Source organism: Protopterus annectens, chromosome 5.part1 (assembly GCF_019279795.1).
Source record: "Protopterus annectens isolate FY-2018-M chromosome 5.part1, PAN1.0, whole genome shotgun sequence".
Taxonomy (NCBI): Eukaryota; Metazoa; Chordata; order Ceratodontiformes; family Protopteridae; genus Protopterus; species Protopterus annectens.
Genome location: NC_056736.1, coordinates 397008505 through 397022662, shown reverse-complemented (window position 1 = coordinate 397022662; position 14158 = coordinate 397008505). Strand labels below are relative to the sequence as shown.

Below are 14158 nucleotides of genomic sequence, written 5' to 3'. Positions count from 1 at the left end.
TGATGCTTCTAAGTTTGGTCTAGGTGCAGTCATTCTTCAACAGAGTAGACCAGTGACCTGTGCTTTGAGAACTTTTACCCAGACCGAGATGCAATATACCTAGATTGAGAAACAGCTTTTGGCAATTGTGTTTGCATGTTCAAAGTTCCATGATTATATTTATGGTCGACCTATCCAGATAGAAAAGGACCACCAACCTCTAGTTACTATTTTGAGAAAGCCTATGTATACAGCTCCAGCTAGACTGCAACTCATGATACTCAAATTGCAAAAGTACAATTTCACTCTTGTTTACACAAAAGGCAAACTTCTTTATCCAGCAGATATTTAATCCAGATCGCCCAGAAAAAACACAGAACAGCATAACAATTAACAAGTTGATTTTGAGGTCATGGAAGTGAGAAATGTTTCTTCCACATGTCTTGATGAGCTCAGAGCTCACACAGCTTCAGGTCCAATTCTCCAGAAGCTCAACCACTTTATCAGTCGAGGATGGCCTTCAAAGCAATTTTGTTTACCAGTAGATGTGCAACCAAATTTTCCGATGAGATTTTGGCAGACAATGGTATCATCATGAAAGGTCCTAAAGTGATTGCTCCGAAATCCTTGCAACAAGAATATATTAAGATCTTCCATATTGGCTGTCGCTCGTCTTGTTTTACAAATGAAGATGAAAAGGCGGGGTAGTTCGTTTATATGCTTTATTACATAGAAACTCATCAGGATGGACAGCAGCAGTATAAAACATAAACAAACTGATTAATTGACAGACTACACAGTATAAAACATAAACAAACTGATTAATTGACAGACTACACAGACAAACATGCTTACATCTCAACAGCTTACTACAAAATGGCAGTCCGTCTCGCACGTACTCAGTATTTATACACTTGTGCAAGCCCCTAGAAAGCTTCATACATATTGATATACATCCTCCCTCTTTAATAAATTGCCAATAGAATAATGATATTTGAAAATAAACATGCAATTGTACAGACAATAAGAAATAAACACAATGTTCATGTCCAAGTTGCTGTGGATCTGGAACATGGTATGGAAATGCGGCCTGACCCAGTGATATAGAAATTAGGACTGCGTTTAGCATTTAGCAACAGAGACCGTCATTGGTGAACAACTTGCTTCAGGAGTTTCAGGATTCTTCTCAAGAACAGGAACGTCCTCTGGAACTGGAATGCTTGATAACTCACTCTGACATAGAGTCTATCTCGCAGGTATGATACTGTAATACAAGCTCGGACACTGGGATCAAATGTTCCCAATTCCACCTAAATTCTGCTTCTTGCAATTCCACAATGTATGATCTGTGTTCTAGACAGATACTCTTCAAGACTCCAAACCAATCAAAACCTTTTGCCTTCTGCATCCTCACTATCTCCCCTTCTTGTAACGGATTGAGCGGTTTGCTAGACTTATCATAACAGGACTTCTGGGATAAGTGCTTTTTTAACAGATGGGCTTATCTGCTGTTCTTAACACATGGAACCAATAATGCACTACTAATTGGTAGTGTGGTTCTGGTTCGTCTCAAAAGAAATATCTGTGCAGGTGAACTAAGATGTTTATCATGAGTAACATTTCTGAGATTCAAGAAAACATCACTATTGTCTCGTTTCGACTTCTCTAGTAATTGTTTCACACTTTTTACTGCATGTTTTGCCAAACCATTTGACTGCGGATACTCAGGGCTACTCATAACATGAGTAAAGTCCCACTTATTAGCAAATCTTTTGAACTGCTGGCTTGTACACTGTGTACCATTGTCAGAAATAATTTTATGCAGAATACCATGCACTGCAAAACAACGCTTCATATTAGTAATGACAGTACTGGACACTACATTAAGAAATAGGTCGGTCTCGAACCAATTTGAATAAGAGTCTACTAACACCAAGTAATGTTGATCATTCCAATCGGAAATGTCTGTAGCTACTGTTGACCAAGGTAGTTCAGAAATCTGGTTTAGATGAAGTGGTTCTGTCTGTTGATGTGGCATTGTACTGTTACATACAGAACAAGATGAAATTACTCTGTCAATGTCCTACGACACAGAAGGCCAAAATACAAGTCCTCTCACCCTTCTTTTGGTAGAATCAGTTCCTGGGTGGCCATGATGCAAGATGGTAATATACTCTTGTTGTAAGGACTTAGGAACAATCACTTTTGGATCTTTCATGATGATACCATTGTCAAACAAAATCTTATCTCTGTAAGGAAAATAAGGTTGCAGGCCTACTGGGAAGCAAGACTGCTTTGAAGGCATTCCTTGACTGATAAAGCGGTTGAGCTACTGGGAAGCAAGACTGCTTTGAAGGCATTCCTTGACTGATAAAGCGGTTGAGCTTCTGAAGTACTGGATCTGAGGCTGTATGACCGCTAAGCTCATCAAGATGTGTGGAAGAAAAATTTCTCACTTCTATGACTTTAAAATCAAGTTTCTCATTTTCATGCTGTTCAGTGGTAGTTCTGGGCAATCTGGATAATGTATCAGCAAGATAAAGTTTGCCGTTTGTGTAGACAAGATTGAAATTATACATTTGCAATTTCAACATCATGCATTACAATCTGGCAGTAGCTGTATGCACAGGCTTTCTCAAAACTGTGACTACAGGTTGGTGATCTGTTTTGACCTTAATAGGTTTACCATAAATATAATCAAGGAACTTCGAACACGGAAACAATTGCCAAGAGTTCTTTCTTTCTCAATCTGTGCATACTGCATTTCAGTTTGGGTTAGAGTTCTGGACGCATAGGCTACTGGTCTACCTCCTTAAAGAATGACTGCACCAAGACCAAACATCAAAGCATCACAAGAAAGAGTAACTGGTTTGTGAACATCACAGTACCTGAGAGTTGGTGGACTGGCAATTCTTTGTTTCAGGACATCAGATGCTCGCTGGTGTTGTTCTAACCATGCCCAAACTACATCTTTGCTTGTCAGCTCTCTAAGTGGTGCTGAAAGTTGGCTCAAGTCTAGAATGAACTTGCCTAGGTAGTTAGCCAAGCCAAGAAACCGTTGCAGGGCTTGAACATTGTCTGCTGCTGGTCGTAAGTCTGAACCTAGTAAATAAATGGCCAACATAAGTAACTTTTCATAGCCTGAAGTTGCACTTCTGAGGATTCAGCTTAAGATTCACTTCACATGCTCTTTCCAGAACTTTCTTGAGGTTTCTGTTATACTCTGCTTTACCATTACCTTCTATGAGAATATCATCTACTGTAATAGCACACGGATACCCAGAAAAAATTGCTCCATTGCATGCTGAAAGACTTTAATGGCAGAATTTATCCTAAATGGCATTCTCAAAAATCTGTACCTGCTAAAAAGAGTAATGAAAGTGGTTAGCAATGAAGATTTTCGATCAAGCAAAATTTGCCAAAATGAACTTTTTTGCATCCAAGACAGAAAAAACAGTGGCATTTGGGATAAGGGCAGTGACTTTTTCAACTGTACGCATTGGATGATGAGGTGCTTTGTTCAAATCTTGTGAATCAATACATATTCTGATATCATCTGTGCTTTTTTTATGAACTACCAGCATGGAAGACACCCATTCAGTAGGTTCTTCTACTGGACAAATTACACCTTGCTGCACCATTTTATCTAACTCGGCTTTGACTCTTTTCTGCATAGGTACTGTAACTTTCTGGGCTGGCCCTGACAACTGGACTGACTTCAGGTTTAACTTCATGGAATATACAACTGGGAGTCTGCCTAGTTTGTCTTCGAAAAGATCAACATAGGTAGAAAAAATACACTAGGCAAAATTAGAACAGTGGTCTTTTACTCTACCATGGTGGACTTCCTTATTAAATGAAAGTAGTCCCATTTTCAAACTGTCCCTGAGGCCTAATAATGACTGTACATCCCTCTATTTTAACCATGTAAAATTGCAAATCATACCTGTTCCCAGCAGAGTAACATGAAAGCTTTACTGAACCTTCAGTTTGAATTTCTTCACTACCATAAGCAACAAGCTTTGCACACTTTGCCAAATCAAGCCTCTCAGCAGCACATACTCTTGCAAATGTTTCTGCTGACATAACATTGCACTTTGAACCTGTATCAACTTTGAGTTCTATGGGTCTTCCATTTATCCAAACAGTATAAAATACTTCATTCTTTGTCCTTAATCTACTACATTGGCTGTTTCATTAAGCATAGACACACCATCAACATAAAAAGTAGGGCTGCAGCTTTCTAATTGATCAACTTGTCTCTCTGAATAATCTCTTTAAATAAAAGAATGTCCCTTATTTGACTTACAAAACCTTTTGAACTTATTTCACATACTGACTTTGTGGCACTGTTGACCAAAAGTTAAGCACTTTTCTCTTTTGGGTTCATGATTTGCACCACAATTACAACAGCTGACTATGAGGCTAGGTGAGGGTACATGCTTTGAGTTTGCTGACTCAGCCTTGTGCTTCACTGAGACTGTGCGCACTCCGGAATTTGGTAGAAAGGTACAGGGTTTTCCAGTGACTGTTGCAGAGCTTACAATTGTGCTTGGGCAGGTTTCTTTTAACCATGTGCTGTATACTATCAACATTAGCACTAGAAGACACTGAAAGCATGCATTTCTCATTTGTAAGCATATTTGTGTATACTTTTCTGTAAGCTCATATATCTGACAAATCTCAGTGGTCTTATTCAAAGTTAAATCACTGTCACAAAGCAAAGTCTTTCTCACAGTATCATCTTTAATACCACACGCCAGTCTGTCTTTTATCAACTCATCCCTTAAATCACCAAATCTGCAGGTTTTAGCCTTTTTTCTCAAGTCACTTATATAAACTGCAAAAGTTTCTCCAGTCTTTTGATCTTGTGTGTAAAAAAGTGCCTTTCCATTGTAATATTTATTTAGGGGTTACATATTCTCTAAATTTATATTTTAAGCACTCTGGGTTTTCCCCTGATTGAGCTAGTACCACTATATGGCGGTTCCCCCCTCCCCTGAAAACACAGCAGGTGCATACACAAATGAACGTTCTCTTTCTATGGCATCTGAACCAGCTAAATTAAGCAGAATAAATGCTTTTGCGTAATCATCTGTATCAGAAAATGCAGCTTGTATGAAAATATTGTATTTTTGCTCAAACACTCTTCAATTCTCTGCAATATTATTATCAAATACAAGTGGACCTGGTTTTCGAAACCCATCTGCCATGCCAACAAAGTATACTTAAACACACTGAAAAAATGGCCCTTTTAATTATGTACGAACATGCACATACAGACAGTACTTGCAATAACATTCAAATGCACAATAAACTCTTTGAAATACTGTACTTTGCAAAGTATACTTTGAAATGGCTGTATTTTACAAACTAACTGTACTGCAATACTGCACAAACCTGCGAACACTTAGCATACTTCGGATATCTTGAATAGCTTTAATTAATGTGAAAAAGTACCTCACAGCAAAAAACTGCAGTTGTTTTCCTTATTTTACTCATTTTATGATATTCATACTTTATTTCAAATATTTTCCAAAGTTATTTGAATATATTTATCAATATGTTGCAGTTTCGGATATTTCATTTACTTAGAAATTTGTTCAGAGCATTCTGAGTGCTTTGTTGTATATTTTGCAAATACGAAATCACTTAAGTAATGTTTTGATACCTGAAATTTGTTTCTGACCTGTTTTTGCGAGTTATATGTGCAGTAGGGATGAGCCATTCCTCCACCTTTAACGGAGTGCCTTCTCGGTCCTGAATCTGGATTTCGGGATCCCACTTCTGACACCATGTCACTCGCCTTGTTTTACAAGTGAAGACGAACAGGCGGGGTAGTTCGTTTATATGCTTTATTACATGGAATCACATCAGGATGGACAGCAGCAGTATAAAACATAAATGAACGGATTAATTGACAGACTACACAGACATGCATGCTTACATCTCAACAGCTTATTACAAAATGGCAGTCAGACTCGTACATGCTCAGTATTTATACACTTCTGCAAGCCTCTAGAAAGCTTCTTAAAGGTATACATACATACTGAGCTACAGTGGCCACCCAGGAACTGATTCTACCAAAAGAAGGGCGAAGGTCTAGTATTTTGTCTTCTATGTGAAAAGATATCAAGAAAGTACTTTCATCTTGTTCAGTATGTAATAGTACAAAGCCGCATCAACAGAAAGAACCACTTCAGTTAAGCCAGATTCCTAAACTACCTTGGTCGACAATAGCTACAGATATCTTTGAGTAGAATGGTCAACATTACTTGGTGTTAGCAGACTCTTATTTAAATTGGTTCAAGACTGACCTACTTCCCAACCTAACTTCCAATACTGTCACTACTAAGTTGAAGCGACATTTTTCTGTCCATGGCAGTCCGCACAGACTTATTTCTGACAATGGTGCACAGTTTACAATTCAGCAGTTCAAGAGATTCACAAAAATGTTTGACATTGTTCATATTATGAGTAGCCCTGAATACCCTCAGTCAAAAGCTTGGCTGAACGTGCAGTTCAAAGTGCAAAACAGCTGTTAGAGAAATCCACACATGACAATACCGATGTTTTTCTAAACTTGTTAAATCTCAGAAACGTTCTTTGTGATAATCATTTTGGTTCACCTACCCAGAGACTTATGTCGAGACAAATCATAATACTAATCAGTAGTAATTTACTGGTTCCATGTGCTAAAAACAACAAAGCTGTAAAAGTCCAACTGTAGAAAAAGCGTTTGCCCCAGAAGTCTTACTATGATAAAACCAGCAAACTGCTCAGTTCATTGAAAAAAAGGGGAGATAGTGAGGATGCAGATATCAAAAGGTTTTGATCACATCAGATTTGTGAAAAATTTATGTCAAGAGCTGAGATCTACACTGTCGAATCACAAGGAATGGAATTCAGATGAAATCGGAAGCATCTGTTACCAGTGGCCGAAATACTGTTGCAGTATCTTGCCTGTGCCATAGGCTCTAGTTCTCAGACTGACTTGTCCAATGTTCCTGTTCCAGCGAACATTCCATCAGCAATCCCCATTCCTGAGAAAATCCCCGAGACTCCTCAAGCAGAAAATTCCCCAGTGACTGTCCCTGTTGCTAATCCCAGTCTTTACTATTATGTCACAAGATTATGTTGCATCTTGAAACCTATTTCCAGATACATGGCAACCTGAACACGACTGCTATTTTTCTTTATTGGTGTCTGTATAATTGCATGCCTATTTCAATATCATTGTTTATGAAATAGGTCAGTAAACAGGAAGGAAGTACATCAGAGAGTGTGATATACCTTTAAGAAGCTTTCCAGTGAGTCAGCACATGCATATAAGTACAGAGCATGTGCAAGCAAGAGTGACATTTTAAGTGAGCAGCCAGAGTGTGAGCATGCCAGTCTGTGGTCAGTCAGTTAAATAGTTTAAGTTTAATATTCCTGCCATTCATCCTGATGTACTTGCATACAATAAACTACTTAAACAAACACCCAAGCCTCAACGTCTTCTTAATGCACATAAGTAGAGTGACACCACCCACTATAAGTTCGGCACGTAGTTGGCCGTTCCCTTTTAAATTTCGGACGTAGCTAAAGAATGCCTTATGATTATCCTTAGCTAGGGATGCTGACTTAGCATCATAACTAGCTTTAGAGAACTTTACAAGATATTTGATTTGCTTGTTCAAGCTTTGGAGGGTATTCTTCTTCTGTTGAGTAATTCCTTCTTGTTCTTAGACATCACTTTCTTCATTTTGTTATATAATCTGGCCTGTTTTTTTCAGGAGGACCTGGTTTTGATCTGGTCAGATACATCAGAGTCTATACAGCTGTTTAGGTGGTTATACAGTGCATTTGTGTACTCCTCTGCATAGGAGTCATTGTTGGCTATGTTAGCAAGGGGGTTGAAACTTTTTATATCATCTCTTAGTAGGCTGTAGTTTGCTTTGGAGACATTTTTTCAGCTTTTTGTTTCTCCTGTGGGGGTGTCAGGTCTGATCATTACTTCAAACAAGACATATTTATTGTATGACCTTACCATGTAGGGCAACACATTGGGTAGTGCAGTGACCCCCCGGGTTGGTGAGCACTAAGTCTAGGACATTTGAGCCCCTTGTGGGGTGTAGACTAGCTGTTCCAGGGCATTTGTATTGACAAAGTCCAAGAACCACAGGGCAAGCATGCCTGTGCTCATGTATGTCGCCCAATCGATGGAAGGATAGTTGAAATCACCCATGGCCAAAGTGTTTGGCTGTATACTGAGTGACTCAAGTAAGTCCAGGTAGGCTGTGTGCGCCTCTTAGTTCATGGTGGGGGACCTGTAGCTAGCTATGATGTGGCAAGGTACTTCTTTACCTATAGTTAGTTGGACCTGGTTTAGCTCAAGACAGTCATACTGTTTAACCAGTCTCAAGGTGTATTTGGCTTTAATAAAGATGGCTATATCTCCACCTTTGGTTCTTTCACACTCGTTTTGGGGTCTGAATGTGTGGAAGGCACTGTAGACTTGCACGGCCTGGGTGCTTGCTGTATGCGGCGTTAAACCATGTCTCAGTGACTGCACAGACATCAGCATCTTCCAAGATGAAGAGTGCTTCCAGGCACTGCAGTTTCGTGTTTAGGCTCCTAGCATTAAGCAGCATAACACTGAGTTTGTCTCAAGTGGATTTTTTTTACATTGGAAATTTTGTTGTTCTGACATTGTGAAAAAACAAAACAACCTGCACTCAACTGGAGCAAATCTTCTTCTTCTTTCGGCTTTTCCCAGTTAGGGGTCGCCACAGTGGATCACCTCTTCCCATTTCTTCCTGTCCTCTGCATCTAGCTCTGTCACACCAACCACCTGCATGTCCTCTCTAACAACATCCATAAACCTTATCTTAGGCCTTCCTCTTTTCCTCTTACCTGGCAGCTTCATCCTTATCATCCTTTTCCCAATATACCCAGCATCCCTCCTCAGCACATGTCCAAACCAACGCAATCTCGCTTCTCTGGCTTTGTCTCCAAACTGTCCAACCTGGGCTGACTCTCTAATATACTTATTCCTAATCCTGTCTACCCTCGTCACACCCAGTGCAAATCTTAACATCTTTAACTCTGCCACATCCAGCTCTGACTTCTGCCTTTTTGTCAATGCCACTGTATCCAACCCATATAACATAGCTGGTCTCAGTACCCTTTTGTAGACCTTCCCTTTCACTCTTACTGGTACTCGTCTTGTCACAAATTACTCCTGACACACTTCTCCACCCATTCCACCCTGCCTGTACTTTCTTCTTCACCTCTCTTACACACTCGCCATTACTCTGAACTGTTGATCCGAAGTATTTAAACTCATCCACCTTCGCCAACTCTTCTCTTTGCATCCTCACCATTCCCCTATCCTCCCTTTCAGTCACACACATATATTCCGTCTCCAGGGTCTCCTCAACCTGTTCCCTACTCTCACTACATATCACAATGTCATCTGCACACATCATAGTCCACGGGGACTCCTGTCTGATCTCGTCTGTCAACCTGTCCACCACCAGTGCAAATAAGAAAGGGCTCAGAGCTGATCCTTGATGTAATCCCACCTCCACCTTAAATGCATCTGTCACTCCCACGGCAGATCTCACCGCTGTCACACTACCCTTATACATATCCTGTATCTATTTCTTTTTTGATGTTAAAGAGTCTAAACAATCTGATGGAACTTTGTCTAGTACATTATATAGAAAACCCAATCATTCTAACACTTTACTCCACGCATTCAGTTGTCATCCCAAACATATTACAGCAAATATACTTTAATCACAGTTTATGAGAATACACAGAATATGTTCCAATACTGAAGATTATATACATTTTAATAATGACCTTACGGGTCATTTTGTTAAAAGAGGCTATTCATTGGCACAGGTTAGTCAGACTAGTAGGAAAGTACAATCACATTCAAGAAAAGAGTTTTTGAAGTATAGAGATAGTGGTCCTTGCTCTAGCAATAAAATTAGATTTACTACCACTTATGATAGGAACACTCACAGATTTTTAGATATGATACAACAACATTTGGACATTTTATTAACAGATGACAGGTTGTGTGAGTTAGGTCAGAGATGCTCATTTTCTTTTCAGAAAGGGAAAACTTAAGTAGTTCCTTTAGCCACTATAAACATTTTTTACCCTCTATAAATTCTGTACAGACTACTATAGATGGCACACAAGTGGTGAGTTGTTACCCCTGTGGCCATTGCTCTTTTTGTAAATTTATATGTTCAACCAAGGAATTCTCAAGAAATAATACATCTGGGTTTTTTTTTCTATTAGAATGTTTGGCAATTGCAATAGTGACTGGGCTATATATCTGGCTATTTGCTCTTGCACAGCCTTTTATGTAGGTCAGACTTCCAGACCATTAAAATTGCGAATTTCAGAACATCTAAGTAACATCAGAAATAAGTATCTGGCTAACGCCTTATATAAACATACTATCATACACAAGACAACGACGTTTAAATTTATTATTATTGATAGGGTGTTGGGACATAGAACAATGAAAAGTGGTTGGCATAATGTTTTGAACAAAAAAAAAGTCTTGGATAGTGAAATTGGGGGGATTGTTTCTACCTGATCTTAATGAACATTTGCAATAATTGTTTAATGGGATATAATTATTCTATAATGTTATGATATATAACATGAGGAATGTACTAATGTGTTTTACACTGAAAAAGGCCCATGTGCCGAAATTGGTCTGTTTTTGTACATTAAAATTAGATATTTGCTCCAGTTGAGTGCTGGCTGTTTTGTTTTTTTGACATTGCTTTTTGAGCCTGTGCACCTACCGTCCTTGCAGAGGTTTTGGTTTGGGGAATTACTTCATTGTTCTGACATTGCCTAAAAAAGGCACTATGGGGGAGGCAAGCGCCTTTGCCAGTACCTGAAAGCCTACAGGAGACAGGTGAAGACCATCTCTGGCAAAGCAGAGTGGTATGTCGACCATGTCTTCCCAGGATGACGGATACTGGATTCCCCGTGGATTGACACCAGAAGCTAAGCCAACTGTTCAAGTCAATCATTTTTGTCTATATTGTGGCATCATCCTGGACGAAGATAGAATGCTGCTTAGGGCTAGGAACAAACCTGCCTGGGACACAATCTGAAAGTTGTCATGTAGTCCAGAGAGGTACATCTCAAGTCATTTACCCCAACATGTACTATGACAGAATCACAGCGGTAATTGTTAATGAGTGACTTGACTGTATGTGTGATTTGACAGATCCTGGCACCCAACAAGCAGCTGACTGTGACCTTCTCTTTGTCCAGCCTGGTGAGGGGGACATCTGTGTATCTCACTATGGAATCGCCCATGACCAGAAGATTTGGTTTTGAGGTATTTTGTCTTGCAGGCTTATTTGCGGAGACATTGGTGCTTGTGTTGTTATGTGTAGTGGATTTGTGTGTTTATGTGTAGTGAATTCTATTTGCTTTGCAGTGTGTGCAGGTGGTTTGAGCTTGGGAGGTCTTTGATCTTTTGGTAGGCTTCTACTGAGTACCTCCACATATGTGGTTTTATGTGTTGTGACCTTGCTTTGTGTGAGAGGTGATGTGTGTGTGCTGACAACCTGTTTGATGTCCATTTTGTTGTTATGTGAGAGAACTGATTCCAAACTCACAGTGGAATTACATCTTTCACATATTGCATTTGTTTGTTTTAGGAGTAAATGGTTGTCAGTATACATGAGGCAATTACTACATTGCCTCAGGATGCCCATGTTAATCAGGCTAGCTGGAGAAATGGTTGGAAACTGACCATCCATTATGGCAGGTTTTTACCATAACTACTATTGGGGAGTGGGATAGTTTGACCTGAATTTGCTCTAGGATTAACAAAGGGGATTAGTCTGTTGAAGGCTAGGGGTGAAAACTATGGCAATGCTTCTCGGTGTGCAACTTTGTTTCCCACAATGCAGCAGGGAAGCTTGGGTAGGTTCACTAACAGATGTCTAGGAAAAAATTGTCTTTCAAGGCGTTTGAGTCTATACAGGGCACCACTGAATGATGCACAGCTATGGGCATCTGCAAGGCTTACATACAGGGGAAATTAAACACTTTTTAAGCTAAACTACAAATGGGAAAGCACACAATGAGCTTTCCTCCAGTAATCTCCAACTCAGGTGAGGATCAGCCTACACACTTCTACCACAAGGGTGCAGGGCAGGGCCCTCAATGTAAAATGGCTAAAATAGTGCTCACGTGTAACAAGTCAAGATTCAGCAGACCTGAAGCTAGTCTATGCTATGTACTACCTACTTAAAGCAACAGAACCGCATTTTAAAGTGCAGAAAAATACAGCAGAATCAGCAAAATTATAAAATACAGTCAGCAAAATGCAAAGGAAACTCACAAGGCACTTTTTTTTTTTTAGCAGTGGATGGTTTGGATTTTAGCAGAATCTCTCCAGACCTCTGGCAAAAGTCACAAACGTTGAGCAGATCCAGTTAAAAAAAAGGGTAAACTTGCACAGGGAAGCTCTGAATACATGAGCAAAACCTCACAAAAATTTACATATTTTATACCAGCAGGATAAAAGATTTTTAAACAGTTAATCCCTCAGGTCAATCAGATAAAAACACAAAAAAACTTTAAACCAGGAGTTTCCCACTTGGATGGGTTGAATTCAGCTCTGCTCTCAGAGTGCAAAAGACCCCTCCTAATGTAAAACAAACTGGTTTTGAGCTCAAGTGCAGTAACAAATGCTTTGCAGAGTTCCTAAAGTATCAGGAATCCTTGGAAATAAGTTCAATAACCCTGAGAAATGTTCAACAAAACAAAGAAAAAAAGCACAACATATGAGAATATTTAGGCAGACCCTGGAGAACTTTGGCAAACTCAGAATGGCTTTTTCAGTACCACAGGAGGTTAGTGAATATGAAAATACTGTTAAAATAAACTAAGAGTAGTACAGTAACAAACAAGTGGTATTTCTTTAACAAGTGCAGGCTGAAAACAGTGATAAATTCAGTGGCTGATGCAGCAAAGATGTGAGTACACCTGAATTCCCAGAAATGTTCTAGATTTACAGACAGACCTTGTCAAAGGGAAAGAAAGCAAAACTACAAACTTGATATATGCCCTTCCCCTTGGTAAAATGTTTTAAGTGTGAACAGCTTTAAGATGCACCAGCCAGAGAGACAAATTCCTAAATTAAGAATCACAAGATTTCCTGCACACCCAAGACCTGGTACATTGAAAAAGCTGAAAGAGTAGGATGTTGCAAAAAGAAAGAGACTGCTGAGTCACACTTTACTTACATGTGGCAAAGCTGCTGGGATCATTTTGTAAAGACAGCAGTGCAATCTAGAATGAGAAAAAAGTTCTGGTGATGTACAGCTCTCCTTCAGATTAAATTCGAAATGTTTCCTTCTCCAACAGGTTTAATATTCTGACCATAAAAATAAACATAATTATTCAACAAATGGTTGGCATAAAGACATATTCCTCAACTACATCACACACCTTTGTAGATCACTGCTGGGAATTTTGCTTTATTTTCACCTGAGTCTCTTAAATTTTCAACAGAATATACAGAGTTCAGTGAACAAGCAGAAAAATCTCAGAATCAGCAAGACTTTCTCACTAACCTCTTAACTCTGAGTGAACACCACTCATATATTAGTAACATCATAAATCAGTCTCAAAACATCTGACTAAATGTCTATTCATAGGTTCATAGGTTGGTACTAGGCTATCGGCCCTAAGGCCTATGCAAGCCTAGCCATAACAAGTCCCTGGAAATTTTTTCCCACAATATTTACTTCTCTGGGCCCCTGTCTAGCAGGGCGACTGACATGATCTCCCCCATCCAATCATCAAGGTTCCTTTTGAAGAGGGCCAATGAGGTGCTCTGCTTGACATGTATGGGCAGTCTATTCCAGAGTATGGGGAGTCTCTGGGTCAGGAACCTACCCCCCTCAGCATGTTTTGTTCATTGTGATAAGGTTTAGATCCCTGGAGCATGTGGCTCTGAGGGATTGGGATTTCTTTAAGTGGAGCATGTCCAACAGCTCAGGGTTTGACATGGCCTTGTATGTTAAGCAGAGATCGCCTCAAGTAGACGATATGCCACAGAGTATAGCTGGAGTTTTTTTAGACTGTCAGCATATGGCATCTGCTTTAGGCCTGTGATTCTTTTAGTTGAGGT

At 39.5% G+C, this 14158-nt stretch overlaps 1 protein-coding gene across 1 annotated transcript in view; it reads right to left on the bottom strand.

Moving 5' to 3' along the window:
- BEND2 (BEN domain containing 2) overlaps positions 1–14158 on the bottom strand; it is a 1535652-nt gene that overhangs the window by 1488315 nt on the left and 33179 nt on the right. The window contains exon 2 of the mRNA XM_044073057.1: positions 13269–13314. The gene's annotated coding sequence lies outside the window, so the exon portion shown is untranslated. The remainder of the gene's footprint in view (positions 1–13268; positions 13315–14158) is intronic.